General features: G+C 54.6%; 1 long non-coding RNA gene across 1 annotated transcript in view; it reads left to right on the top strand.

The window, feature by feature from the left end:
- The window catches only part of LOC129145577 (uncharacterized), a 54,592-nt gene that overhangs the window by 9,954 nt on the left and 17,956 nt on the right, over nt 1-26,682 (top strand). The window contains exon 2 of the long non-coding RNA XR_008551323.1: nt 17,809-17,981. This is a non-coding gene — a long non-coding RNA (uncharacterized LOC129145577). The remainder of the gene's footprint in view (nt 1-17,808; nt 17,982-26,682) is intronic.

The following is a 26,682-nucleotide window of genomic DNA, read 5'->3' as shown; positions in this document are numbered from 1 at the left end:
GACAAGCAAAGCAACAGTAGATGAGTGACAGCTGACCACAGCGCTGGGCCCAGGGAGGGGGGTGCTGGGGAGGCAGCGGGGGAGGGGCCAGGGGAGCAGGGGGGAGGATGATTGGGCCTGGTGTGAAACTACACATTTGTAGATGATTAAACCTCTCGCCCCCCAAACAGATGCAGTGCTGCAATACCCGCTACCTCAGCAAACATGCTTTCTGGAACAAAGGACAGAAAGAGAACGTTGGAAAAGACTAGAAATGAAGGCCAGCCCGTAGCAGCTGTGGTGTGTAAGAGGACACTTCCAGGGAGAGCCAGAAGCTTCCCGATACCAGAGGGTACTGTGCTGTGTTCTAAATCTTGGAAGAAGCCACAGCAGAACTTTGTAGAAATTTTATGACAGATGCCTGAGCAGGGCTACTAAGACTGCGCAGTTAGGAAAGAGGAAAATTCAAATTACCACCAGGAGGTTTCCTCAATGCTCCGAGTGTATTAACTCTCGTGGAAATGAGCATTGTGTGAGGCAGGAGGACGCGGCCAACCTTCCCGTGGAGGCGCTCTGGACGCGACTCCGAGCTCCACACCAGCGAGGCATGGGCCGAGCTTTGCTGATGTGCCTGAAGAGAGACGCTATTTCACCATCGCCACAATTAACATCACCGAGCATAGAGGCTTCTGGAATGGAGTGGCAAGGAAGCGAACTCCGTGCTGGAGCAGACTGTCAACGGGAAACCACCGCGTGGCCGGGCCAGGGCCAGGTCGGGCTAGGAGCGCGACCACATGCAGGGGAGATGGGCTGAGGCCTCCGGGAAAGATCCGTGCACCTTGAATGACTGGGCCGACAGGAAGAAAATCAAAGTTGTCAGCAACGAGGGCAAGGAGCTGGAGCAGGTGCAGGGGCGGGGGGCGGGGTTGGTGGTGGTGCTGGTGGCTTCCGGGTTGAGTGGCGCCGGCTCAGTCAGCGCTGGCGGAGAGGAGGGAGCCGCTCCTGTGAAGACGGCGGGCGGGCACAGCTGCTCGCCTCTGGACCCGTCCAGGACAACAGGGGAGCAGCGAGAATAAGCGGGGCCGCAAACTCCCCGGGACAGGGCGTGGGGCAGCAGCGGGCATCAATGCAGCCTGCGCGCCGGGAGCGGCGACGAGCCAGTGTGGGGAGACCCCCAAGCCAGAGGGTGCCGGCCCGGGGCCCTGGGCGCAGGTGCTCCCGGAGCAGCGACTCCCAGAGAGAAGACGAGGGCGAGGGTGGGTTGAGACTAAGGTAATTATCTGGAAATCTGTTGAAGAAGGGTCCTGTCCTGTGTTTTTTGCAAGAAAGGACGAGAGAGACTATATATTCAGGTTTGCTTTTATAGGCATAAAACAACCTCTAGAAGATTTCGGGCTGATGCAGACCCAGGTACAGGACCTGCGGGGCATGAAGGCTGTGGCCGCGGTCGGCAGGGGCGTGCGGCCAGCAAGCCAGACTTCGGGAGACCAAGGAAACCACCCAGTTTCCTCACTGAACCCTTTGCAAAGAAATCAAAAAGGTGCAAGAGAAGGCAGCCTGCACACTAAAAATACTTGAGGAACGTGTCAGTCAGTTATGACGAGTGGATTTTAATTGAATCAAGAATCCAGAACACCGAAAGTGCAGGCAACAAAAAGCTCACAGAGCCCGTTGGGGGGGGCATCAACCCCCAAATCTTCTGCACAGCAAAGAAAACAGTCAATGGAATGAAAAGGAACCTACAGGATGGGAGAAAGTATCTGCAAACCTTGTGTCTGATGAGGCGCTCACGTCCCGAGGAGCCCACACACCAGCACAGCAGTGAGCAAGCCAATGAGCCAATTTAAAGAGGGACCAAATATCGGAGACTTTTCTGGAAAGCAGACATACAGCTGGCCGCAAGTGTGTGAGCGTTGCTGCTGCAGGCATCATTGGGGAAGCGGAACGCAGCCTGGGAGATGTCAGTCCGGCCCGGCCCTGAGGTGAGGGGGCTTTGGGGTGGGGCCAGTGTGGCCTGAGGAGGGTCTGTGAGGGTCTAACTACTGGGATGTGGTGGTGGGGGGCCAGAGCGACGCCCAGGCGTACGGGCACACACACATTTTTTTCTGACGGTGCCTCTGCCCTGGACACTTCGGTGAGGGTAGAAGGTGCACTGAAGAAAAAGCAGGCCACGCTCCATGACATTGGCTTCCAAGGCATCTTTGGGGTTTCGTCTCCAGGAGAAAGGAAACAAAAGCAAATGTAAACAAGCAGGTCACTTCAACCTAAAAAGCTTCTGCTCAGCAGTGGACCGGCGTGGATGCCCTCCTGAAGGGGACACGAGGTCTCTGCAGACCCCGGCCAGGGGCTGGTCCACACTGCATAGAGAACTCACGCCACTCGGCACAGAGAAGAAACAGCCCTCGTCATAAGATGCAGAAGTGCTAAATAGACACTTTTCCAAAGACATGTGGAGGCCAACAGGCACAGGAAAATCTTGCCATCATTCACCACCAGAAAAAGCCTCAGTGAGATGCCAACTTCTTTAAAGAGATTGTCTAAAAAGTAATATTGGGGCCTCCCTGGTGGCTCAGGGGTTAAGTCTCAGCGCTATCACCACTGCGGCCTGAGTTTGAGCCCCGGCCAGGGAGCTACCCACACGGCGCAGCAGACCTCTCCTGTCTCCCCGTTGCTCCCCTCAGTGGTGTATCTCAGTGGATCCGCCGGTTCTGCTCCCCGCTCTGTCTCTGGTGAGTCCTCTCACCCCCGTACCTCTGGCCTACACCTCACCAGTTCTTCCTCCCCAGCCATCGTGGCTCTGCCTGTGTGAACGCCACGAGAGGTGACGTGCTCGGGCTCTGTCCCCACAGCTGTCCTACTGGCAGCAAGGGTGCCTCCTGGGGACCCAGAGCTGTCACAGCTCAGCTGGCCGTGCCCGCTCTGCTTGGTCCAGGGTGGAAAAGTGGCTTCGTGAGGGGCTAGGAGGGGCAGGGCTTGTGTGGGTGTTCTCAGGTGTACTTTGTGTGAGTGTGCATGAACACGTGTGAGTGTGTGTATGTGTGTGAGCGTGCGCACACTTGCATTCATGTGCACAGGCATGCATCGGTGTGCATGCTTGTTCACACATGCAAGCAAGTGTGCACATGTGTGTCACCGCCATGTTTGAATCCGTGTGTGTGCACATGTACTGCAGGCGCCCGTGTGTATGCTTGTGTGCATGTGCTCGTGTGCATATGACTTGCATGTGTGTGCATGTGTGCTCACAGGCCTGTGTGTGCATGAATGTGCACGCACATTGGTGTGTGTGTGTGCACACATGTACATGAGTGTGCACACGTGGTGGGACATTGATCTGTTCCGTGTGTGTCCTGCCAGCGCCTACTCTTTCCACGTTTCCGTTCTCATGACCTCTGTTACCACTTATTGAACTTACGTTTTGTGTTCTCGGTTATTCCTTCTCCGTTTTTAGAATTCTTTCCCACCTTTTCACATAATTCCTGCTCATCCTTCCAGCCTGAGCCCAGGCACCGGCGCCCCTTGGGGAGACTCCTCCGGAGGGCTGAGTAGATGCGCAGCCGTGGGCTTCAGCACCCCCACCTGGGACCTGGTGAGAGCAGGCATCCTGCGTCTGGGGTGTTTGGGGCTGGAGCCCTTTTGTTGCGGGCGCCCTGTGGCGTTTACTGAGTGGTTAACCTTGGCACCAGGAACACGTCTTGGAGGAGGCAGGGACTTGGGGCTGTGGTTTGAGCAGGGGTGGTGAGGGACGGTTCAGTAGGGGTGGACGGGGTGGGACCAGGCAGGGCCGAGCAGCCACGGCGAGATTAATGCCGTCAGCCTCGGAGGCCTTGGAAGCCGCGTCTTGACGAGGTTGTCGGCTTGTTCTAACAACGGTCTGTGGCTTTTCTTAGCGTCCTAGGTAGAGTCAGAGAAGAGCCAAGTGAGGGGTCAGAAGCGCCTCAAAACCCACCTCCGGCCCTTCGTAGGCTGTTAGTTGAGTTCTTTGGAGATAAAGGGTGAAGGAGAAACAGCGTGATGAGACCACGGCCGGCCTGGCACCAACCGCGAGCCAGCGTCCCGCCTGCTGGAGGACTGGCGCGGTGGTCAGACGCCGGCGCTCAGCGGCGCTCTCGCCAGAGCCAGGCTGGCCCGGCGCAGACACCGTCCGCAGGAAAGCCTTGCTTTACAGGGCTGGCCATTTCAGGAGAGAGTTCGTGCTTCACTGCAGTTAAGAGAGACCCGATAATAATGACCTTTGACCCCCCAGACTCAAGCTCACACCCCAGCCTCCCCCCATGACTCCATCCACTCCGTAGTCACCCTTTCCTGCGTCTCTAGCACCAGCTTGCTTCCTGTCCCGGGGAGCTGGGCCCTCTTCTCCACGCCGAGTGAGGGGCTTGCTGGCGCAAGGATGGGCTTTAATTACTGCGTCCAGCGATCAATGTCAGGCAAAGATTCCTAACAAAATCACCTCTGAGGGTCCCTGGGCCAGTGATCAATTCTCTCCTTTAGGCGGATTCCAGAACCGTGAGTGGGGGGCCTGCTGGCGGGAACGGGGGCCTGTGTCTGGGCCATGTCCTCAGGTGTCCCCTCACTGCAGCGGAATGGGTTGTGGGGCCCAAGCTCACCGCCCCCCCAGCCTCCAGGTCCCGCTGCCCGGAGTTCACCTGACCGCCTCCCGCTCTGGCCTCCCCGCCCGCCATTGCTCGTAGGACTCTGCGTTTGCTCTTATGGTTGCCTTTGAGGTTTTAAACACAAACACCGTAAACCTCCATTTCTTGCTCCACCAACGTGACTTCCTAATTGGTGAGATGAGGCTATTAACACTCCCGCCTTCTCTTCCGCATCCTGCTCCGTCAGCTGCAGTTTTACAAGGTGGTTAACATTTACATTCTGTCCTGCCACCACAAACAAATTTGCTCAGGTGGATTCCCAAAGTTTAGGCGAAAGGCTGTGTTGATGTGCTGCGTAAACACTGCTGGCGGCGGCAGAGCACCAGGCCGGCTCCTCCCGCGGGCCGGGGCACCCCCGGGCCACTTGCGCCCTTGTCAGGGCCACCGAGCTGCCAGGCACCCCACTGAGGCTCATCCACTCACCCGCACTGATTTATCAAGGGCCTGTCGTGGCCAGACGCTTTTCTGGAAAGGCCTGAGACTAGAGCAGAGAGTGAAATAGCCTTTCTCTGCCTGTGGAGCTCAGGCGCCGACCCCACAGAGCTGGCGTCTGCAGGCCTGCAGCTGCTGATGCCAATCGGAGGCAGGTGGAGCGGGAGACGGTGGGTGTGGAGGGCAGGCCTGAGAGGCCGCGGGGAGGCCGGCGAGGCGGGGTCAGGCGTGTGAAGAGCAGAGGAGACGAGGGGGAAGCCAGGTGCTGCGGGCAGGTGCTGGGTGAGCCGGGCAGGGGAGGGGCTGGGGCTGTGGCGCGGGGCTGGGCGAGCCGGAGGTCGTCGAGGTTGCCAGGGCGGGGAGCTAGGAGGAAGGAGCTGAAAGGTGGGCTGCGGGGGACGCTGACGCGTGGCGGTGCGGATTCTGTGAGTCACGTCTGGGGCAATGGGGCAGAGCCGAGACGTGGCCAGCGCCACTGGGGAGCCCGGGGCCGGGGCACTGCAGGGCACCGAGGCCCGTGGTAGAGAGCGACGAGGTCAGGGCGTCCCAAGTGACGGCGCCAGGGCAGCAGCCCTGGGCCTGGGGCGTGGAGCGGGGTCTCCGGGGAGGGCGAGGGCGGGGCGGGCCAGGGTCTCGTTTTCGGTGCTGGGCAGGGGAACCCGGCAGACCCAGGCGGTGGTGTCCTGGGGGCAGCGCTGGGAGCGGGTGAAGCGGGGCGGCAGGGAGAGTGGGCCACGCCGAGGCTGAGAGGGGTGCCCGCCCCGCACGGGCAGGCAGGGTCGGTGGCTGTGGACAGAGCCTTCGGGGGATTTGAGCTTGGGGACGGGGTCTTGGGGTGACAGGAGCGGGAAGGGAACATTCATGCTCATCACTATATGATTAGGGGGTGCAGAGCCGCACCTCTTCAGATGGGTCCCGGCCACACTCGCGCCCCCAAGCACAGGGCCCTCCCCTTCTGCCCTCCCCCCGCCACGTCTGTGGCCTCCGCCTTACGGGTTTCTGGGCTCTGGTTTGGGTTTGTCTGTTCCTTTGTTCTGCTTCTCTCCAGTCTCGTGAGTGAAACCACCTGGTCCTTCCGTCTTCTGCTCTATTCACTTCGCATCCCCTCCAGCTGCATGCGGGGCCCGCAGGTGGCAGGAGCCCACCTTATCCCCCGTGGTGCCCCCTGTGCTTACCCACAGCTTCTTAACCCGCCACCTGTGCCGGGCGCTTCCTGCTTGGTCTGAAGCTGAAGCCGGCGTTGCCGCGGCTCTAACTGCCCTTGGCGGCCGGCAGGTTGGGTGACCCCTGCCCGGCCCGCCTGCCCTTGGGGCTGGAGGTCGCCATGCCCGTGCCTCTGCCCGCACACCCGCTGTCCCTGATCCCTGATGCCACATTGCGCTTGGCATTGTAAAGGTGCCACTGAATGGCACCGCTGTGGCCCCGGTGCGCACGCGTGGAGAGCGAGGGCTCATCCCACGGAGCTCGAGCGGGTGCGTGCCAAGGCTGGCGGCGGAGTCCTTCGCAGATCTGCTGTTGCCGTCCTGGGCGCGAGAAAACAAATGAAAAAAAAACCAGATGAAAGTAAAGAATCCCGCCTGCCCTCCCTTCTTCCTTCTTGTTCCTTCTTTGCGTTTGCTCTTCTGTTCTGTTCCCCCCGGGCCCCCCAGAGGCAGCAGCCGTATTCAGACCCGTGGGAACTGAAACTCTTCTGCCTTTGAGCCCAGCTCTCAGCAGCCCTGTCCCTCCACGCCCCTAAGTGCTGGGTGGACGGGACGGGGCGCCAGGAAAGGCGAAAGCGGTCACTGTGGACACTGAGGGAGGTGGGTTCCGAGTCCAGCTTGGGCCTGTGGTCCTGAGCTTAGCGTTCCCGGGCCTCGGGTGATCTGAAACTGGGAGAATCATCACGCTGACCTCGGGGTGGGGGTGGGGGTGGGCGTGGGCGTGGGGAAGGACACAGCCAGGTCAGCAGGAACACCCCAGCTCTGCTGGCAGAGTCCGGTGTCAAGCCCGAGCCGCCAGCCTTTGTACGTCCCGGACAAGCTCCTAGACTGCACCCCGGGCCTGCGGTCCCGCCAGGGGGCATCTGGGAGAATGACCGTAAGTAACACCCTCCAGGGCGCCCCACACTGTTGCTGCCTGGGGTGAGAGGCGAGAGGGGAGAAGGGAATGTCCCCCACTGTAGTGCTGCTAGGGCAAGTTGAGTTCTGTTTCTTTTAACATCTCCCCAAGTTTCATATCATCAGTCAGCAGTGACTGATATATCAGCACAGCGATCTCGGTCACCAGTGGTCACCAGCTGTGCTCGGCTGCCCAGCCCCTGCTGCCTGCCCTGCCCCCGGGCTCTTCCTCCCGGCCAAGGCTGTCCTTAGTGAGACGAGGGTGCAAAGTAGTGAGCTAGGGAAGAATCCACACTCCCCCCAACTTTTGTAAACAAGATAAGCCAGGCACATTTTGTGCTGCAAAATATCAGAAAGAAGTTCCACACAGTGCTTATAGGACCTAGGCGGCCAGACTGCACAGGCCAAGTTTGGCTGGGGGAGGAAGACACTTCTGATAATAAAAAAGACTCCAGTGAAGTATGTGGGTTTAATTGACCTTCCCCCAGTCCTGATCACTATTCAAATCCACCAGAAGCATTAGCAGACTCTTCACAGCTATTCACTTTGTAAATGGGAAGTTATTTCTGTCTAAAAATATGCAAAATACATTAGAAGGTAATTGCAAGACATTCAGGATTCGAGAAACTTCCTTTGATGACTTTTAATGGCAAAATATACTATCTTCCATTGGGCATGAGTTTATTTTGTTAGTGATGCTAATTGTTCAAACAGCCCTAAATGGCTTTAAAAACCTGGCAAACACTTGTCTAATACCTCTAAGCAGATGGACAAATTTCTAATTAAATCTAAATTTATTCTTTGTCTCTAACTTCCCTCTGAAAAAGACAAGGATCTCAGCACATTTGACTCTGCAGTGAACCCCAGCATCAGTGCCCCCCTCCTGCTGTGTCTGGAGCAGTACTGCTCAAACTCTCCAGGGTAAACGGTCGTTGACTTCAGTAAATTTTAGAAGTCCCAATCGGATTGAGAATAGTACTGGACTAGAAATGTTGCTTTGTCATGTTTAAAATTCACAAAATTCAGTCTTTTTATTCTTAAATGGAAATTCACAAAAAATGAGTCAGTAGTTAACCAAGATTTTTAAACTGATTTCTCAAGTTACTATTCTTTTTTAAAAAATCCTCCTCCTTCCTTCTTTACTTTATTCCTGACTGAAACACATTCCTGGGTAGGGCTCCCCCGTCCCTTAGTGAGCTCTCTGTGGTTAATAAAATAGTAGTTTTTGAAATCTGAAAATGTACGTCCCCAACTGAGCGATAGTCCGTCTAGCTATAGACTTGTAGGCTGGTATAGCTTTTCTTCAACATTCAGGTGAGATTATTTCTGTGCCCTGGGCATTTTTGGAATCTGATTTGAAATTTGATACCATGCTAACTCGTGGTCTTTATTTTCACTGCTGTGTGTTTATCTGTTGTTTTATTTTTATTTTTTTTCGTTACCGGGGTCTAGCATTTGCTTTCTAACTGGGGGCTTGTGATCCACCTTCCATCCAGAATGCCAGAGTGCTTTCAGTTTTTAATCTGTGAATAATGGCTTCACTGCTATGGTATCTGATTTTTCGTCAGGAAGGTTGGGACCTCTTAACCTGTTTTCCATGTCTTAATTTGTCTTTCGTATTTCTTATCATTGTGTCTCTGTGCCTTATTCTTGATAAATTCCACACTATCATCTTCCAGCTCACTAATACCCTCTTCATCTGCATCATTTTAGAGTTACTTTGTCTACTTAGTTTTCAGTTGAGTGACGTTTTTTATTTCCTAGTTTTCTACTTATCTCTGTTTTATATTCATTTGTTCATGGCTCTTACTTGCCTACTTCTATTTCATGATTCCTCGTTCATTAGGGCAGGCTGAGTGCTTGAATGGGCTTGATTCTTCATCTTCCCCTGAAGTAGTTCCCTTTGCTGTACCTGCAGTTCTCGATTTCCCCATTCCTTCAGTTGGGGTTTATTTTGTGATTTGTTTTGGCCGTGAGAATGCAGTGGTGGTGACGATGACCATATTCTTGACTTACGCCTCCGGAGGGCTTTGTGTTTGCACTGACTCTCTTGCACCTGTGCTGTTGCCCTGAGAAAATGTGCAGACCAGCGTATTGGGGGGGTGAGAGACACATGGAGCAGTGCTGCATCGCTCTGGTCAGATGAGCTGAGAACAAGTAGATCAGTCCTAGACAGTGAGGCACGCCAGCTGAGATGAGCAGAGCCACTCAGCTCACCCGGATGCAGGAGCAATAAGCACTTTTTATGCCACAAAAGTTTTGCATGTTTTGGTGGTGATTGTTACACAGCATTATGGTGGCAGTAGATAACTAGCCATGTTCTTTTCTTGAATTTTTCTTACTCTTTACTTCTCTGAATCTTATGAAGATGTATTTTAAAGTCATTTAAAGATTATTATTATTTTTATTTTGTTGGAAATAACTTTATGCTTTGACTGCTGACTTTGCTCTCTGTATGCTTAGGTCATATGGGCCTTGCAATATATCTGTAGCCTCCTTTCTCCCTGATTTCTCTGAGTCACTCCCTCTGCCCCTCCACCCCAGCTCAGTTCTTCTACAGGGGTTCCTGTTTCTTGCTGATGTTGTGGGCAGTTCAGAGCCTCCTGTCCACACAACTATGCAGAAAGCGACTGGACCCAGGTCTGTTCGGCGCTTTCTCTGTGTCCGCCCATTCTCACAGCTGTCGAGCTCCTGAGGCATGCGTGAGTCTTCATCAACGCATTTGTGGTTGGAGGTTTCTCACCTTAAGTCCTGAAGTGGGGATCGTCTTCCTTTATTTTCACACATGGAGTGTTTCAAGTCCTGTGACTCTGCAGAAGTGGATCCTAGCTGCCGCTGAGTGTTCTGGATGGAAGCCCTGCTCCACGCCCACTCATTTCTGTGCCTTTTTTTCAGTCCACAGAGACGTTAACTTCATATTTCAGCTTGACTAGACTTTAAAAAAGTATATTTGGATATATTTTGGATGACACTTTCACTTCTAGGCAGAAAAGAAGCACTTTTCCTTCCACTAACAACACCTAAAACACTTTTTACTCTGTATAAAACAAATATAAGACAATTTTGAGTGGGGAGAGGAGAAAGGAGGTTGTCCAGGAAGATAGGGACCCAAGGTGACATAGTGCTGAGTTCCAAGGTTTCCCCTCTAGTACGTTCCAGACATGGAGCTAAAGTCACTGACAACCCAGAAATGCCTGTAGACACTGAGATAACAGATCCTTATGCAAAGCATGATAGAAAATAATACAAGATATAAACCTACAATTTATGAAGTTGAGCGAACCTTAAATGGAATAAACTCAAATAAATTTGCACCAAGATATTTTAGAGCTAAATTTGTGAAAACTAAAATGCAAAAAAAAAAAAAAAAAAAAAAAAGTCAGAAAAGCAGTAATAAAGAAATAATACCTTGCTTATAGGAAAAGAACCAATTTGAATGATCATGGACTTTTCATGAGAAATCATGAATCAAATGTCAGCTGCAGAAAGAAAAAGATGGTCAACTAACATTCTTATGTCCAGTGTAAATATCCTTAAGGAATAAAGAGGAAATAAAGACATTCTCAAATGAGGAAAACCTAAGATAACCTATCTCCAGCAGGTCTCTTCTAAAGGAATAACTAAAGCTAATTCTAATAACAGAAAGTGAATGATAAAAGGAGATTTGAAACACCAGGAAGGAAGAGTAAGTAAAGAGATGGATAAATGCAATAGATTTCATTTATCCTTTTAGCTTTTCTAAGTTTTGACAGATGAAACATTATAACACTGTCTAATATGGTTGTAAGTATATGAATAGAAAATATTTAAGATGATTATGTTATAAGCAGAGAAAAAATGAAAGGATATTTATATGCAGGGAAGAATGAAAGGACATAAAAGGAGGTTAGGATTGTATAGTTCATTTGAAATGATAAAATGATGACACTAGTAGATTGTGGTAAGCTGTGAATACAATGTAATATCCAGATAAGTCACTTAGAGTAAATTATACAAAGAGATACACTAAAAAGCATTACGGATAAATAAAAATCGAATTGTAAAAAGTATTCAAGTAAACCTCAGGAAAGCATAGAAGAAAATAGTGAAACAGGGAAAATGTCATTTACAATCATGTGAGTCATAAAATATCAATTACTACACTAAATGTAAATTATCTAAATATACCTGTTAAAAGAGATTGGCAGAGTATGTTTAAAAGCAAGACACAACTATATGATGTTTGTAAAAATTCACCTCAGATAAGATAATATAGGCCAGTTGAAAGGAAAAGCATAGAAAAGATATATCTCGCAAACATTAATCAAAATATATCAATAGCAGAGCAAAGAAAATCTTAAGAGGGACAGTAAATAAGAGGTCAATCTGCCAACAGCATACAACAGTCCTAATGTGCATTAGCAAACCATAAAGTCATAAAATCTATGAAACAAAATTTGATGGAAATGAAAGGAAAGCCGACAGGAAAAACTTTGTGGAAAACAATTCCACAATTGGAAATATCATTACGGCTATTCCAACACTTCACAGTACCATTAGGCACCAAAACAGAAAGTATATAGAACTCGATTAACAGTATCAAGCAACAAATTCTAATCAATATTAATGGAGCACCTGACCAAGCAAGAGCAGAAAAGATTCCTTTCAAATGCCCATTTGACATGTATCAAAACAGACTATATCTTGGTCAAAATAAAGTGTGTTTTGTGAGCACAATGGAATCAAACTATTAGAAAATAAAGAAAGGTAACAGGAAAACACTCAAATACTTGCAAACTGAACAGCTAACTTTAGGAAGAAAATCTCAATGACATTTTAAAAAGTATAGAATTGAATGAAAACTAAATACAACGTATTGACATTTGTAGGATTCAGCTAGGGTGGTGCAAAGAGGGGGATTTATAGCATCACATGCATATGCTAGAAGAGCAGAAGTGTCTGAAAGCAATAAGCTGAGCTCCCAACACAAGAACATAGAAAACAAGCAAAAACCAGAGTAAATCCAAAGCGAGCAGAATGAAAGATTTAATATTGTTAAAAGCAGAGATCCATAAAATTAAAGACAGAAAAAGCAGTGAATCAAAATTTGATTTTTTGAACAGACCAATCAAATTGACAAATATTTAGCAAGAATAACAAAGAAAATAGAAGAGAAAGCAAAAAATTACTATTATCAGAGATGAAAATGTAAATCAATCATTAAAGATTATATAGGCAGCAGAAAAAAATGAGGGAATTCTATGAATGACTACACAGATGTTTGATAACTTGGATAAAATGACCAATTTCTCAAAAATCACAAACTGCCACAATTAGCCAAGTATAAAACAGATAATTTGAACAACCTGTAACTTTAAGGAAATTGAATTGGTTGTTCAAAAATTCCCATAAATGAAATCTCTAGGCCCAGATGGTTATACTGGAGAGTTTCGGTGTTTACAATGATTAATGAGAAATTAATGCCAACTCTACATTGTCTATTTTAGAAAATTGAAGAGTATAGGGACACTTTAGAATTTATTTTATGTAGCTAGTATGATCCTGATCCCAAACTAGACAGTTCAAGCAAAGAAAACTTGTGAATCCAGATGTGAGGGTCCTTAATAAAATATTAGCAAATAGAATTCAGCATCGTATGAATAATTATACACACAGTTCTTTTGAAAGTCCAAGCAAGATTATTTTTGCAGGTTGAGATAAGGTTATTCTAATATTTATTTGGAAAGACCAAGTACATAGCTAAAACAATCTTAGGTAAGAAGAATACATTGGTGGGGGGTCCATCCAGACTCAGTGTGTGAGTACAGCAGTTCAGGCTGAGGGCAAGGCTGGAGATCACTGGCAGAACAGGTAACCCAGAAGTAGATTCCCTACTTACACACCCAACTGATTTTTGGAAAAGGTATAAAGCAATTTAATGAAGGAGATACAGCCTTTTCAAGAGACGGTTCTGGAGCAATTGAATACTCATAGGAAAAAAGTGCACCCCCCCCCCGCCTAAACCTCTCAATGTACACAAAAACTAATGCAAAATGGATAAAGAAATTCAGTGTAAAAGAAAAATTATAGAAAGAAAATGGGAGAAAATCTTTGCAATCTAGGACCAACCAAAAATCTCTTAGACTTACTATCAGAAGCACTGCTTGCAAAAGGAAAATGATAAACTGGTCTTCATAGAAATGAAAAACTTCTGTTGTGTGACAGATTGATCCTGTTAAAAGAAATTTATGGAATTCGAGAAGATATTTGCAAACTACGTATCTGGCCAGGACTGAATATCTATAATACGGGAAGAGTTCATTATATATTCAAGAGTAAAAGAACAAAAATCCAATTAGGCAATTGGCTAAAGACAAAAAGCAACATCTCACCCAAGAGGACATACAGATGGCAAATAAACACATAAAAATGTGTTCAACATCATTAGCCGCCAGGGACTGCTCGGCAGGCTCCCCACGTGGCAGCACGCTCCTATCAGGGCGCTGGGGTGAAGTAGAAAGTGGGGACGCCAAGTGCTGGTGAGAATGAGAAGGGATCGGATCCTGCAGACTTTGCTGGTGGAAATAGAAAATGCTACAGACGCTTTGGGAAAGAGCTTACTAGTTTCTTGAAACACTGAGCTGGTGTGGTCCTGCGCTTCTGCATCCCACACAGTGCTGTGACCTGGAGTCGCCTCGGTGAGAAGCAAGACAAAGGAAAACAAAGCAAAAACTGCACAAGCTCAAGAGAATGACAGCCGTGCCCGCTACAAGCCTGCGTGCAGGTGTGCCGAGCAAATGTTTGTGAGGGCTCCAAGGAGGGAACAGCCCAGGGGTCCTCCCGTGTGGGTGGCCAGACACGCCGTGGCACAGACCGCAGGGAGCACTACACAGCCATGAAAAGGGATTGGCGTTGGGGCGGCTCCGGGGTCCATGGCCTGCGAGTGGGTCTTGAAAGGCCACCTGCCGTGGGATGTCATCAGTGAAACACAGAGATGATGAGACTAGATGGCAGATCCGGGGCTGGCATGCCGGGCCGCCTGGGCCTGAGGGCATCCTCGTGGTGTCCGGGTGTGATGTTTTGCTCTGGCTTCCCAGGCGGACACTAGGTGCTTTCCGCGTTGCGCGCTGTTCCTCTTCCTTTTCTCCCTGTGAGTTTCAGTGAAGCGGCCCAAACCGTCTCTCCTTAACTCTCTGTTTTCAGCACCGGGAACCGTGGGCCTGCAGCCCCCAGAGGCCGTGGGCCTGGCTTCCAGGCGGCGGCGCGGCCCCTGCCCCCAGCTGAGCTTCCCCCCACCTTGACCTCAAATATTCTCACCAGGTTGTTTCGGGGACTGCGGCCCGGGCAGCGCCCTGCGGGCCTCTCTGCCCCTCTCCCCGCCCTGCCTCTCCCGCCCTCCGCCGTGCCCGGGAGATGGACGTGTCTGCGCTTGGGGTGACGGTTGCGTTTTGCCTGCGTTAGTTACAGCGGCGCGTTCCGCCATCGCAGAGGCCGCGGGGGACACGAGCGTCGGCTGCGGCGGTGCCGGCGTCTCCCGGGCGCGTCCTCTCCGGCTGCGGCGGGAAACCCGCGCCGCGCGCGTTGCCACCGCGCCAGGGGCCGCGCGGCCGGCCGGGGCGCGCCGAGGCCTCATCTTCCCAGCCTCAGAACCGGCTGCCGACTCAGGGGAGCGGCAGCTACGCGCAGGGGGGTTTCCCGGCGCTGCCTCCCGAGCCGCGGGGCGGGAGAAGATTTACGCCGACCCACCCCCCAGGCCGCTGCGCCCACGCGCGCCCCCACGCGCCCCCCACGCGCGCCCCCACGCGCACCCCACGCGCGCCCACGCGCACCCCCACGCGCACCCCCACGCGCGCCCACGCGCGCCCCCACGCGCACCCCACGCGCGCGCCCCACGCGCACCCCACGCGCGCCCCCACGCGCACCCCCGCTCCGCGGCTGCTGTCCCCGCGGGCGGCTCGGGAAGCGGAAGGTTCCTCAGTCACTCGGGAGCACCCTGGAGCCGGCGGCCCCGCGCAGGGCGACCCGCAGGTGCAGCCCGCGCCCCCCCAGCTCCCACGCGCCCCGCGGGGCTGCTCCTCCCGGGGCCTCCTCGCCGCCGCCCGCCCGCGGGGGGACTGCAGGGCCCCCCCCCGCCCCTGCTCCGCCAGGCCCCGCTTTGGGGTCTTCTGTCCCCCTCTGGGTGACGCCCTGTTCTCCAGTTCTTGCAAGAAACCTGTTTCCAGCAAGTCTAGTATTTTGTTTTGCTCTCAAACATTCTTCATAAGATGGAATAAAAGGGCCCGTCCCCGTGAAAATGACTTTTTCCAGCGGGAACGTGATGGGGGGCCTGGGTGCCTCTGGGCTCGTTTGCTGTAACTCGTGGTGAAGGGTCTATACCCGCGTGACCGGCTCAGAGCAACCCGGGTTATCACCACCGTCCTCCCCCGAGCCGCGGGCGCCATCCGCGGGCCGGGAACGCCCTGGGTGGGCGTCGGTCGGAAACCGCGTTTCTCTGGGGTGTGGCCCGACAGGGCGCTCTCGGGGCAGAAGCGGCCAACGAGGCCCCCTCCCCGGCGTGGCGTCCGGAGTGGGGGGCGCGGCTGCCCCGGGGTCCCCCGATCTCTAATTCCTGAGATTCTAAACCCAGATTCATCGTGCAGCGAAGCACGTTAAAATAACGGCAAGAGGCCTCCCCGGTGGGCAGCGGTCGAGCGCTGGGCTGCGGAGCTGCTGCGGCCTCTGCAGCGCCGGTTCGATCCCCGGCTGCTCCCCGGCCACCGGGGGAGGGTCCCACATGGCGCGCAGACCTCTCCTGCCGCCCGCTGCTCCCCTCAGCAGTGTCCTTCGGTCCTTCTGCCTGCTCTGCTCCCCGCTCTGGCTCTGGTGAATCCTCTCACCCTCCCGCGCTTCTGAGTGTGCCCAGTGCTTGTATGAATAAATAAATAAATCTTAAAAAAAAAAAATAACAGCAAGAAAAGCGTTTTAGCTCCTCGCACGAATTATGAGAGTCCGATGCAGTTTGGATCAGGTAAAACATGTTTATTTTATGGAGCAAACTTGCAGACACCCGAGCGTGGTTTACCAGCCATACTCGGGCGCGGCGAGGCTCTCCAGCGGCTTGTTACTGAGTGTCACTTTCCAGGCAGCATAACGGGGGGCAGGGCCCCCCTTAGTGCCTCGGGAACCATTTCCCTTGGTGGAGGCTCTCCCAGACGCAGGGACAGCCCTGGCTGTGGCTCCCAGGTGGTGTGGGGGTGACGGTAACACCCTCCTGGGCCACTCCCAGGCGGCAGATGCCCCCCTGTTAGGAAGATTAGGGTCCCCCCCCTGCCCTGAGGCCTGGGCCTCGCTGCCGAGCACCGGCCTCCAGCACCTGTCACCCGTCCCGCGGGTCAGGATGCTCTGGAAGAAGGTGGTGGATGGACACAGGAGCTGGGCAGACAGGACGGTGCGAGGGGACAGAGGCATGTCGGGGGGTGCTGCCCTGGGGTACACAGGCAGCGCGAGGCCTCACGAGGTCCGGCCAGGGCCGGGCTCCATCTTGGTCTTAAGACCATGCTGTGGTCACTTACTGTGGCCTGGGCAGCTGTGCAGCCACCCGGTGTTGGGTTCTTGGTCTTTACTGCTCCGGGGAGGTAGGAGCGGTGGCCCAGCGCCCCCAACATGCACACCTGACATTTGACTGCGGCCAGGAGGGAAATAAACCTGCAGCAGCCCCATAGCAGCTAATACCACCTCCTGGTCCTGGGGTTCCCCAGAGGATGGGGTGCCAGCGGCGGTTCCCTCTGCTGGGGGCCTGTGCTCACCGTGGGCTGGATGGGCCCGGGCTGCCCTGAGACTCCGGCCTGCGGCCGAGGCACACAGTTCCCAGGCCTGGGCTCCCTCTTGCTCCCGCCAGGCTGATCATCTTCCCAGTGCTTTCATCTGTGGGCGGGCTCCCTGGTCAGCTGCCTCCCATGTGGACACTGGACGCTCAGGCGGCTCCGACCAAAGACAAGGGTGGGGCGACCGGGGCCCCTGGGAGCGCTGGTGTACACCCGGATGCACATGTCCGTGTGCGCGGAGTGTACGCTCGGCTGTGTGCTTTCTCGCCCAGTGAGGTGGTGGGAACAGTCTCTGCGCGCGGGGCTCGGGAGGCGTCGCCAGACCAGCACCCGTTCCAGGCACTCAACGGAATGGCCCGCGTGGGGGGAGGCGCCGGGAGGCCGTGGAGCCTTCTGTGCCCCGGGATGTCCAGCTGCCCCGGGCTGTCTCGTCGGGCAGGGAGAGGACAAGGCAGGAGGCTGCAGCCTGTTGCGCCCAGGGAGATGGCTGAGGCTTTGAACAAAAACTTGGGGGTGTCTGTTTATCTGGGACTATTGCTGAGCGGAGCCATTGAGTTGGGTTTTAATAATTAGCAGGAGGACGGCGCGGGCGCCGCTCCACACGCAGGTTAATTACGGCGGAGACATAAATTCTCCTGGAAATCGTTTCTGTTTCCAGACATGGGACGTTGCTCTTTACGATCTTTACGGCGCAGAACTCCCGGCTGCGGGTGCGGACAGAGGCGCTTTCGCAAGGAAGTGGCGGGGTGGGCCCGGGGCACCCTTGGTGGCCAGCGGCCCATGTCGTGATGTGCACTGGGCGTGTGCGGGGGGTACGGGTTGGCGTCCCCCCACCCCCTGCCTCATGGAAGCTTGTTTCTTTCCCAGCCCGGGACGCCGGGGACCTCCCAGAACGGGGCGGCCGGCTGCATGGACTGAGTCCGTAGAGAAGGCGGCGGGATCTCGTCACTAATTACACGTCTATAAAAATAACAAGGAAGACTCGGGGCCAACATTTGGTGGCATTTATGCTAACGTGCTGCTGGACCTCCCAGGAGAAGGTAAGAAGAGCAGGTCTCATGATCCTGGGGGTGTCTCGCCGTCTGCCCATTCCCAGGTGAACTTCCTGTGGGTTTCTGAGTGTGTGGACCAGCCCCGGCTGGCTGATGTCCATCTGTCCAGACATGCCGTCTGTCCATTTGTATCCTGTGTCCATCCCTATTGAATTCTCCAGCTCTAGGGCTTCCTGACCATCGCAGCGGTTCTGCTGAAGAACTTTTGCAATAGTCAGTAGCCCAGATAGGTCCGTGTTGGACGACCTGGCCCGTCCCTGCAGCTCAGTGAGAAACGTCCTTTGCAGAAAGAGCAAATGCTGCTGCCTCGCTGGGGAGTCACCGCCTGATGGCTGTTTGTGCCGCGACTGCTCCTGTAGTTTTGGCTGTTCCTGGGTGTGCAGGGCGCAAGGTGAGCAGCTCGTAGACGCTGCAGTGACGCGGGGCTGATGCGTGCAAGGCTCCCGCTTCGGGTCCTGGGCTTGGTGACGAGCCGTGACCCCAGGAGCATCAAGGCCAGAGACGGGACCTGGCCCCATTCTGTGCTTGTCCGGCAGCCATGTCTCCCCAGCGGCTGACGATGGCTGACTCGGCCGGCGGGCTGAGGCTGGCCTCAGAGCTCTGGCTTCTGACTTTCCTTCCGTTTGCTTCTCTCTTCCTGGAGGGACTGTGGCCACATTCAAAACTGACCCGTCTTTAAAAAAGCCCCCAGGTACCTGTTCCCGTAGCTGGAAAGGCTGATGCTGCAGGGGGCCAGTCCTTGTCTTTGTTCCCGTGTCTGTAATTTTCTGCAGGCCGGCCTGGACCACCTCTTTTGTGAAAGGAGGCAGCGTCCCCAGACATAACCTTGCCCTCTAGGGGTGTCCCCATGGTGATCTGAACCGATGTGGCCCCCCAAGCTCCTTTGATGTGATCAGGTCGCCTTTCCCCTTCAGAGCTAGGGTGCCCTGGTCCCATCTCACCTGCCCTCCTGGAAGGTGGAGGGCATCGCCCTTGAAGGATCGGGGCACATGTCTCCACCCCCAGCACCACCTCTACCTGCAGGCCCCCCTGGACAACCTCCTGGCAGCAATGGGACACATACCCAGAACCTTCCGTGGCAGAGCTGCATTGCCATGGTTTACGTACTCAGGATGCGGCGTTGAGGGAGTCGATGCAGGCGTGAGGACTGACGAGGAAAACGTTGATTTATGATGATATCAAAAACATGGCATGGTCCCCAAAGATGTGTCCCGAAGCTCCGAGACCTCAGGTTTAAGCTCTATTAATTTCACAGAGCTGTCTGGGATTACCCGTCTGTTTAAAGGTTAACTGTCTCCACACTTGCGAAGTGGGTATTTCTGTTTGGGTTCTTACTTGGCTCTTGTTAATGATTTATAAAATACAAAATGGAAAGCCAGTGCAGTAGCTTTAAATCTTCACGTGGAACACCTGCCTGAGTCTATTCAAGTCCTTTTTGGGGACAGCTTGGACGTTCTGCGACTCGACGCGTCTCATTTTGAATGAAGTTCAGGGCAGCGCCAACCTCCAAAACCCCGCTCTTCTGCAGGAATTCAGTCGTCTGGGCGAATGTCCTCAAGGGCACGAGTTTCCTCCTGGGTCTCCCTTCTATTACCTTTCCCATGAGGATTATTAAATACCTGCCCTCTGCACTTACATGCGGCCGTGTCCTGCTTGGCCCTGTCACATGCCTGGGACTTTGCCCTCCTCGGAAGGAGCACGTGTTTTCTCTCTGAGAGTTTTGGAGGTTTGACAACTTGCTTTGCAAATCTGGTTTCGAATGTTGAAAATTCTAGACCCTCAGACAATGCATTAGTCACTTGTTTAGCTTTTGGTCCTACTGTTAACAGAATCAGGCACGGAGGCGACCGTTGGTATTTCTCTCGCTAGAGACCCTGCTGAGGTGGGGCGGTGGTACCCCCTCCAGAGCTCCCGTCTCCTCACAACCATGTGCCCTCCGTGGGGTGAGGCGTCCTGGGCACCGCAGGAGGCGGTGCCACTCCCGCTGGCCTCCTCCTCCTCCACATGCTGGGTTGCTAAGCTTCTGCAACACACTGGCCTTGGAGCAGGGTTGCCATGGTTACCCGAGCGTAGCCTCACGGTTGGCGTAAATGCTAACACGGCTTCATCCCAACTTTTTCCCATCGCGTCGTCCTATCGGGAAGTTTTCTGAGCCCTCCTGCTCTATCCGTGTGTCTGTTACTTGGTCGCGGAGATACACATGTCAGCATGTGAGATGCAGCCAAAGCATCCAAGAAACAAACGAGTGTGAGCATCTGTGGATCACGCGTGATTGCTTAAAGCGATCACCTGTGAATGTCCGGCGTTTTGTGTTTATTTCGGCCATTGTTGTACAAAGTTTTGCTCTCAACCCGCGGGGCTGGCCCCATGGCCTGCGCGCTGAGCTGTGGCATATCTTGTCCGCGGTGATGGCGCCTGCCGTCCTGGCCTCGTGGGTCATTGGACGAGATGCAGCAGCGCGGTGGGTTAAGTTTTCATGAGTTTTGGTTTGTGGTTTGGCCACGCGGAGAAGTGTCCCCGCAGTGTTCTCGTGGCCGGTCCTTGGGCCGGGAGGCCTGTCTGTAAGTCGCATACTCTTTCAGGAACTTCTCCTAATTTTGGGTCAAACTAAGTGACATAAGCTGTGAGTCCAGCTAGCCGGCCACCGCATGGAATCCCGCTGCATCATCTTGTCGGGGCAAGAGTCTTCCCTGGGTGAGCGCTGTGCCAGCCCAGGGTACGCTCAGCCAGGATGATGCCAGTATCGGCAGGGAATGTGTGCCCGGCCCAGAGCACGGGTCCCGGCGTCGGAGGTTCAGGGCGAAGCCCTGGTTCCCCACGCACCGGCCCGAGCAGTCCTACAGCCCCCATCCCTGGCTGCCTCGTCTGTGGGTGGGGCGTCCGCAGCAGCTGGCCTGGGAGGGCGCGTGTGTTACGGAGCGAGTCACGGTGGCCGTCGGCTTCCTGATCCCACTGTCGCATCGCCAGGTCATGTCTTTGAGTGCGCTTGAATCCGAATGATTGTGGCAAAATAAGAAAGGTTAAGACATAAATAATAGCTGTTTCATTGAAAAAGTCAGGACTTAGTCACGATTCATCTGGGGCACACATATCAATAAATGGTTTCAAACTAATTGCTCAGGTCACGAGCGCGCTGTGGCTCCCTCCTCTCTCCCGCAGTCTCTGCCCCTTGCGCCTACGGAGAGGCCCCTCACCTGCCCGTGCCAGGCACTGCGGTCAGGATAGACTCCAATAGCCTTTCCAGCCTTAAAACCCAGGAAGAAGACGCTAATACCAACAACAACAATAATAGCCCCTTTTTAAACATAAAATACAAGGCAGGGCAATTTTTGATTAACGGTGCTCATGACACAGAACGCGCTTCTCACCCGACTTGCGGGCCCCCCCAGGCCCAGTCTCCCCCAGGGCCGGAGGGGTCAGAGCACTTTCCACACCGAGGCTGGTTCCTTTTGTGTCCATCTCTGTCTTTCTCCACAGCTCTGCTTTTCAAAAGTTGCCTTCTGCGAATGTTCTCCAGCTGTTGAGAAACTGGTTTTCATCTGGCGCTTGCAGTTGTTTTTGAGAGATTGATTCAAATGCATAAGGAGTCCCAGAGACAAGAATTTGCATTTAAACAAAAATTATTAGATGGGAACACTGAGGCTACACCAGGGAGGAATGTCTAACTCTCTCCTTTCTTTGGACCCCACCCCCAGCTCTTTGGTCCACGCAAGCTGCAGGCCAGGGGCAGCCATGGGCAGGGCAGTGCCCCCCGCCCCCAGCACAGCCAGGGCCCTCGGATGACCCCCAGTTGACCCCAAATTTGTTTTGGTTGATTCCAGATCCCAAGGACAGACATTCACCTCCAAGCGCAGCTGAATGGTGACATAACCTCTGGTGTCCCCACGGCTTTAATGCGGGGGGCTGGGCCACATCCCAGCGGCTCCCGCAGCTGGTCCAGTGGACACTGGGCTGAAAGGCCCTCAGCAGGGGTCCCGGGCTGAAAGGCCCTCAGCAGGGGTCCCGGGCTCAGTTTCAATGACCGGGTCTGCTGACCTTTCCGGTGACACGAGGCACAGGCAAGAGGCCAGGGTGAGTCTCTTGTGGCCAAACCATCACTCAGAAGGGGGAATATTTGAGCATGGGCTGTGCGGCAGGAGGGCCACGGCTGCTGGTGACCGTGCACAGAAGTGGGGCAGAAACGCTGCCGCCGTGCAGCACAGTGGCGGACGTGCCTCTGCGGGTTCACAGTCACGCCGTCAGGGACTCTGCGGAGCGAGCATGCTGTGCTTCGTGGTGGTCACAGAGACAAAAGGAAAATAAAAATGACACAAACATAAGTAAAAGCAACTGGAAAGAGGGCACAGCGCACACACCCCAGGCCTTCTAGACAGTAAATAATAACAAAGACCAACACACAGAGCCGCCTCCTCCACTTTACTGCACCCCCGTGACCCCCCAGCGAGGTTCTGTTGAGCAGCCGTGTCTGTGGGTGACCTGGGTCAGAGAAGGGGGCTCCGAGGGACCCACCGGTGGAGCGTGAGGGTGGCAGCCATCAGACCCAGACGACCCTGGGGTGGGGGGGAGCGTCGCAGGGCCGGCCAGGCAGGTCTGTGGTCTGGCCCCGGCCTCTGACTGTCCCAAGAGCCAGGGTCGGAGGTAGGAGGTGGGGCTGGAAAGAGGGGAGGCTCCTGGCAGGCTGGTGGCATCAGCCAACCAGGGCCAGCGCTGGCCTCCCTGCCCTGCTGCCCCCCACGGCCAGCGCCGTCCAGTCGTGTGCTCTGTGGCAAGGGCCGTCTCCTCCCCCGTGGTCGGGACGTCGGGCCTCGTGTTGGTTGGGGTGAAGGTGGCATGGCCAGGCCAGGGCACCATCTCTCAGGAGACCCAACGGAAGTTCGTCCTCACCTGGCGTGCGCCGGCCTCGCTCTGGGGCGTGAGCACCTGCGGTTCCTCTGCAGGCGCCGCCCACTGTGCTCCCAGCCCAGGCCTCTCAGGTGCGGGCAGCGCCTCCACTCACCCGCCAGCAGACACAGAAGTGGACAGCAGGCCCACGCCCGGGGGACCGCACTCCAGAGACAGGGACAACGTGCCGGCGGGGCGGGCTGGCGGGCGCAGGGCCAGGGAGCTCGACGCCCCACCCTGGGAAACAGTGCGGAGGGGCCTCAAATGCACCACACACCCGCCCGCCGTGGCAGGATGCAGCCGCCCTGGCCAGGCCCTGCCCGAGGAAGGCAGAACGCGGATAGGTGGGGCGCCGGCCTGCCGTGCTCTCGCAGCGCTGGATGGGCAACCCCCTTCGTGGAGACAGCGGGGCAAGAGGGGGCAGGACGGGGCCGCAGTGACGTGAGCGCCGCAGAGAACGCCTGGGTGGGCCTGGAGGGGCTCGCGCCGCGCGCAGGCAGGGTGGGGATGCAGAGACACAGCCTGAAATAAGGGCTGGGAATGGGAGAGCCCAGCCGAGGCTACCAGGCGGGCTTGGGGCAGGGAGCAGGGGTAGGCTGGGGCCTTGGCGGGGGCATGGGGGTGACGTACCTCTGATCGGGGTGACTCTATGCCCCAAATCACATGCAGTGCAGCGACAATGTGACCTCACGAAAAATAGCACAACAAAAGTGGACAGAGGGGTCGTGCGAGTATTTACTGGCAGAAGTGGGTTATGTTTGCACCCCACGTGCTCTGCCCTCCCTTCCTGTTCTCCTCCCAGGAGCTTCTTCATTGTCATAACTATTTTCTGTTGTCACACGTTTAAAAGTTATCCAAAAATTTACTCTGAGACGCTGTCAGTGTCTCCAGCTGTGAGGAGCCCAGGAGGAGCTGAGGTGGGCCAGGCCCAGCCCCTGGCGTCTACACTCGCCTCCCTGGAGTCCAGCACCCCTGCGAGGCTGTGCCTGGGGGTGAAGGACGAGGAAACCACCGGCCCAGAAGCAAGTCCTCTTTCTAGGCCCGAGGCGGCGGCGCGGAAGGCCGGCGCGTCTTCAGGAAGACGATCAGAACTGGGGCTGCCTTCCGTCCCGCAGGGGGTAAGGACAGTCGGCGCTTCGGGGTGTGGGTGCCAGAGGGAGCTGTTGGGCTCCCCTCGCCGGGCAGATGACCAGCCTTCTCTCCGCGGGACCTGTCAGATGCCCGTGCTTGGAGGGCGGAGCCGACCTCCAGGGAGGCCAGGGAGGACCTGGCTTCCCTCTCGCCTCCCGCAGGCCCACTGCCCTTCCTGGTGGGCATGGACCGTGCAGCTCCTGGCACCTGCCGGCCCCAGCATTACGTCCTCAGGCAAGCCGTAAAATATTTTCATTTGCTTTTAAAATAAGAAAACTCTAAAAAGAAATGGCCCAGTTCCCTTTTAAATTTCCTTGCAAGTGGGAGAGGCGCTAAGATTTTTAAGCCCTTGTGCGCCCAGCGCTGGCGAGCAGGGGGTGCCTTCGGCGCCAGTGGCCACGGCCAGGACTTGCGTCGGCTTCCTCGTTAGAGGCACAGAAGATGCGATTAGGGTTTGCTTTCTTTTCTCCTTTTTTGTCTTATTTTGATTGAATTTTCTGCAATAAGCATCTGTGCGTGTGTAATGACAGACACAAGGAGGGTTTTGTTTTAATCAAATAAAAAACGCAGGACCTGGGCCCTGTGGACCCCAAGGCCATGCCTGTCAGGACGGACACACGGGCTGGGGGCAGGACAGGGGTTCCCGGCACGCCCTGGGCAGCCTGAGCTTCCAGAGCCACGAGTGCTGAGTTCTCCACATGAGGTTCCTCCGTGAGTCTGGCCGCTGGGTCTTCGGGGCTCTGGCTGCCGCCCCGGGCTGCTGACTGTTGAGGAAACCCAGCTGTCCGGGGCTTTCCGTGTCCCCCGCCTTGTGTCGTTGAACGTGTTCTTCTGTCCCTGCGCTTCCTGCCAGGAGCAGCCCCAGGCCACCGTGTTCTCTCCCAGGCTGGTACACAGCTCACGACGCGGCTAAAGCATCCAGATCGGGAAAACCTGCAACTATTTGAAAATGCTCCAGCACCAGTTCCGTCAGACGTGGTGCCTTCGTGCCTCCGATGCTGCTCCTGGCAGGGCAGTGCCCCTTGGGGGGCCGGAACCCCGACAGTGGAAACCCGCTTGCAGATGTGCAGCTTTTCTTCGGGTCGCCAGGGTAGACCCAGAGGGGGACAGGGGAGCCCCCAGTAAGTGAGCAGATACTCGGGCGGAAGCCTCTGACAGGCCTGGTGATGGTTTCCGGGGCGTCGAGTCCTCCCTGCCCAGCTGTGGGGTGCGCGGTGCTGCAGCACAAGGACTCTCCCTGCAAGGATGTGGGTTGAGAAGCGGGTGGACGTGGGGAGAGCGACCTTTCTGCTCCCAGGTGACTCCTCCTTGTAAAAAAATAATCCGTTTCTCCTTCACAGCCAATGCCGCCTGCACTTGGAAGTACTTTAATTAATCTTTTTGGGGAAGGAGGGGTTTTGGAACCGTGACAGGCACTCGTGAGGTAGATAATGGATCGGTGGCGAGCGCGTCAGGGCGCCCAGCGTGGCCGCGGCCGGCGGGTGGGGTGTGGGCAGCATAATTCGCGTAAGATGCAGCCCTCCAGGACAAAAAATGAAAGAGGCATTTAATTGGAACACTTAGCAATCACAAAACCAAGACAGAGGTTAAATTGTTTTGAGCAAGAGAAATTAATACATTAAAGGTTACATTTCCAACTGAGAGGCAGTGAGCTGGGCGCTTCGTGGTGTCAGAATTACATAAGGCAGGAGAAATGGCTCCAAAATGATTGCGGAATCATTAACAAAAGGGAAGGCAGAGCAAGACACTTCCCAGCAGGAGGGCGCGGAGAAGAATAAAGACATGGAGCGAGCTCATTAAGAATGAATTGCAGACCATAAACATTTAAACCACTAAGTGTGGAGTTCTATCTGTTATCTAATGACTCAGAAATTATAAAACTAGCAATGACTTTCAGGAAAGGAGTTGACTTTGCAGGAGGCTGCTTGCCATTCCACCCGGAGAAAGGTATTTTTTTAGTTGGGGGAAAAAAATCTCTCATCTTTGTAAATCAGCACGATTTAAGCAACTCCAGCTATCCTCTGACAGATTTTCCTTCTATATAATTACACATTGTCTCAGATTTAGGTATAAGGATATTGAAATGAACTGCTGGGGGGTGGGGAGGGGAGCGGTGGGGGCTGGGAGGGGGAGCGGGGGAGAGGAAGTCCTCACCTTGCTTTCTCACTGCAAATTGACTCGCCACTTTGTCTTCAGAAAGCTCTAGAAAGCCCCATCAAGAAAGCCTTGCCAGTAAATCCTCCAGGGTGGACTCGTGCTTTGTTTTGATGGAGGGAGATTCCATTTGTAGTGTTGTTAATTGCATGGTTTGCTAGACAAAGAGCCGGGTTAAATGAAATGAGATAATCCATCCTTGGTGTTGCCTTCCCAGCCCCCAAGCACACGCTCCTCAGGCCTGGAAAGGGGGTGTTTGGGACCCCAAGGACTGAAGGCTCCCTCCTCTGGCCATGCGTGGCTTCCTTCCTCTCCCGGAATGTTCAATGCTGTCCTGTGAATGCCCTTTGCTCTGTGACCCACCCAGGCCAGCCATGGCAGCCAAGCAGCAGACCTAAGGGTGGGCTTCACCCTGGCCTCTAAAGTGCCTCTGGGAGAACAGACAAAGCTCTAATGTCCTCCTGGAAAGAACAGGGTGAGCGCATGGGAGGAGGGAAGAGGCTGCCATGGCTCTTAGAAGTCA

The sequence above is a fragment of the Talpa occidentalis genome, unplaced genomic scaffold, assembly GCF_014898055.3.
Source record: "Talpa occidentalis isolate TD23 unplaced genomic scaffold, MPIMG_talOcc4v2.1 talOcc4.13, whole genome shotgun sequence".
Lineage (NCBI taxonomy): Eukaryota > Metazoa > Chordata > Mammalia > Eulipotyphla > Talpidae > Talpa > Talpa occidentalis.
The sequence above is the reverse complement of the archived record's forward strand: the minus strand, read 5'-3'. Positions and strand labels throughout refer to the sequence as shown.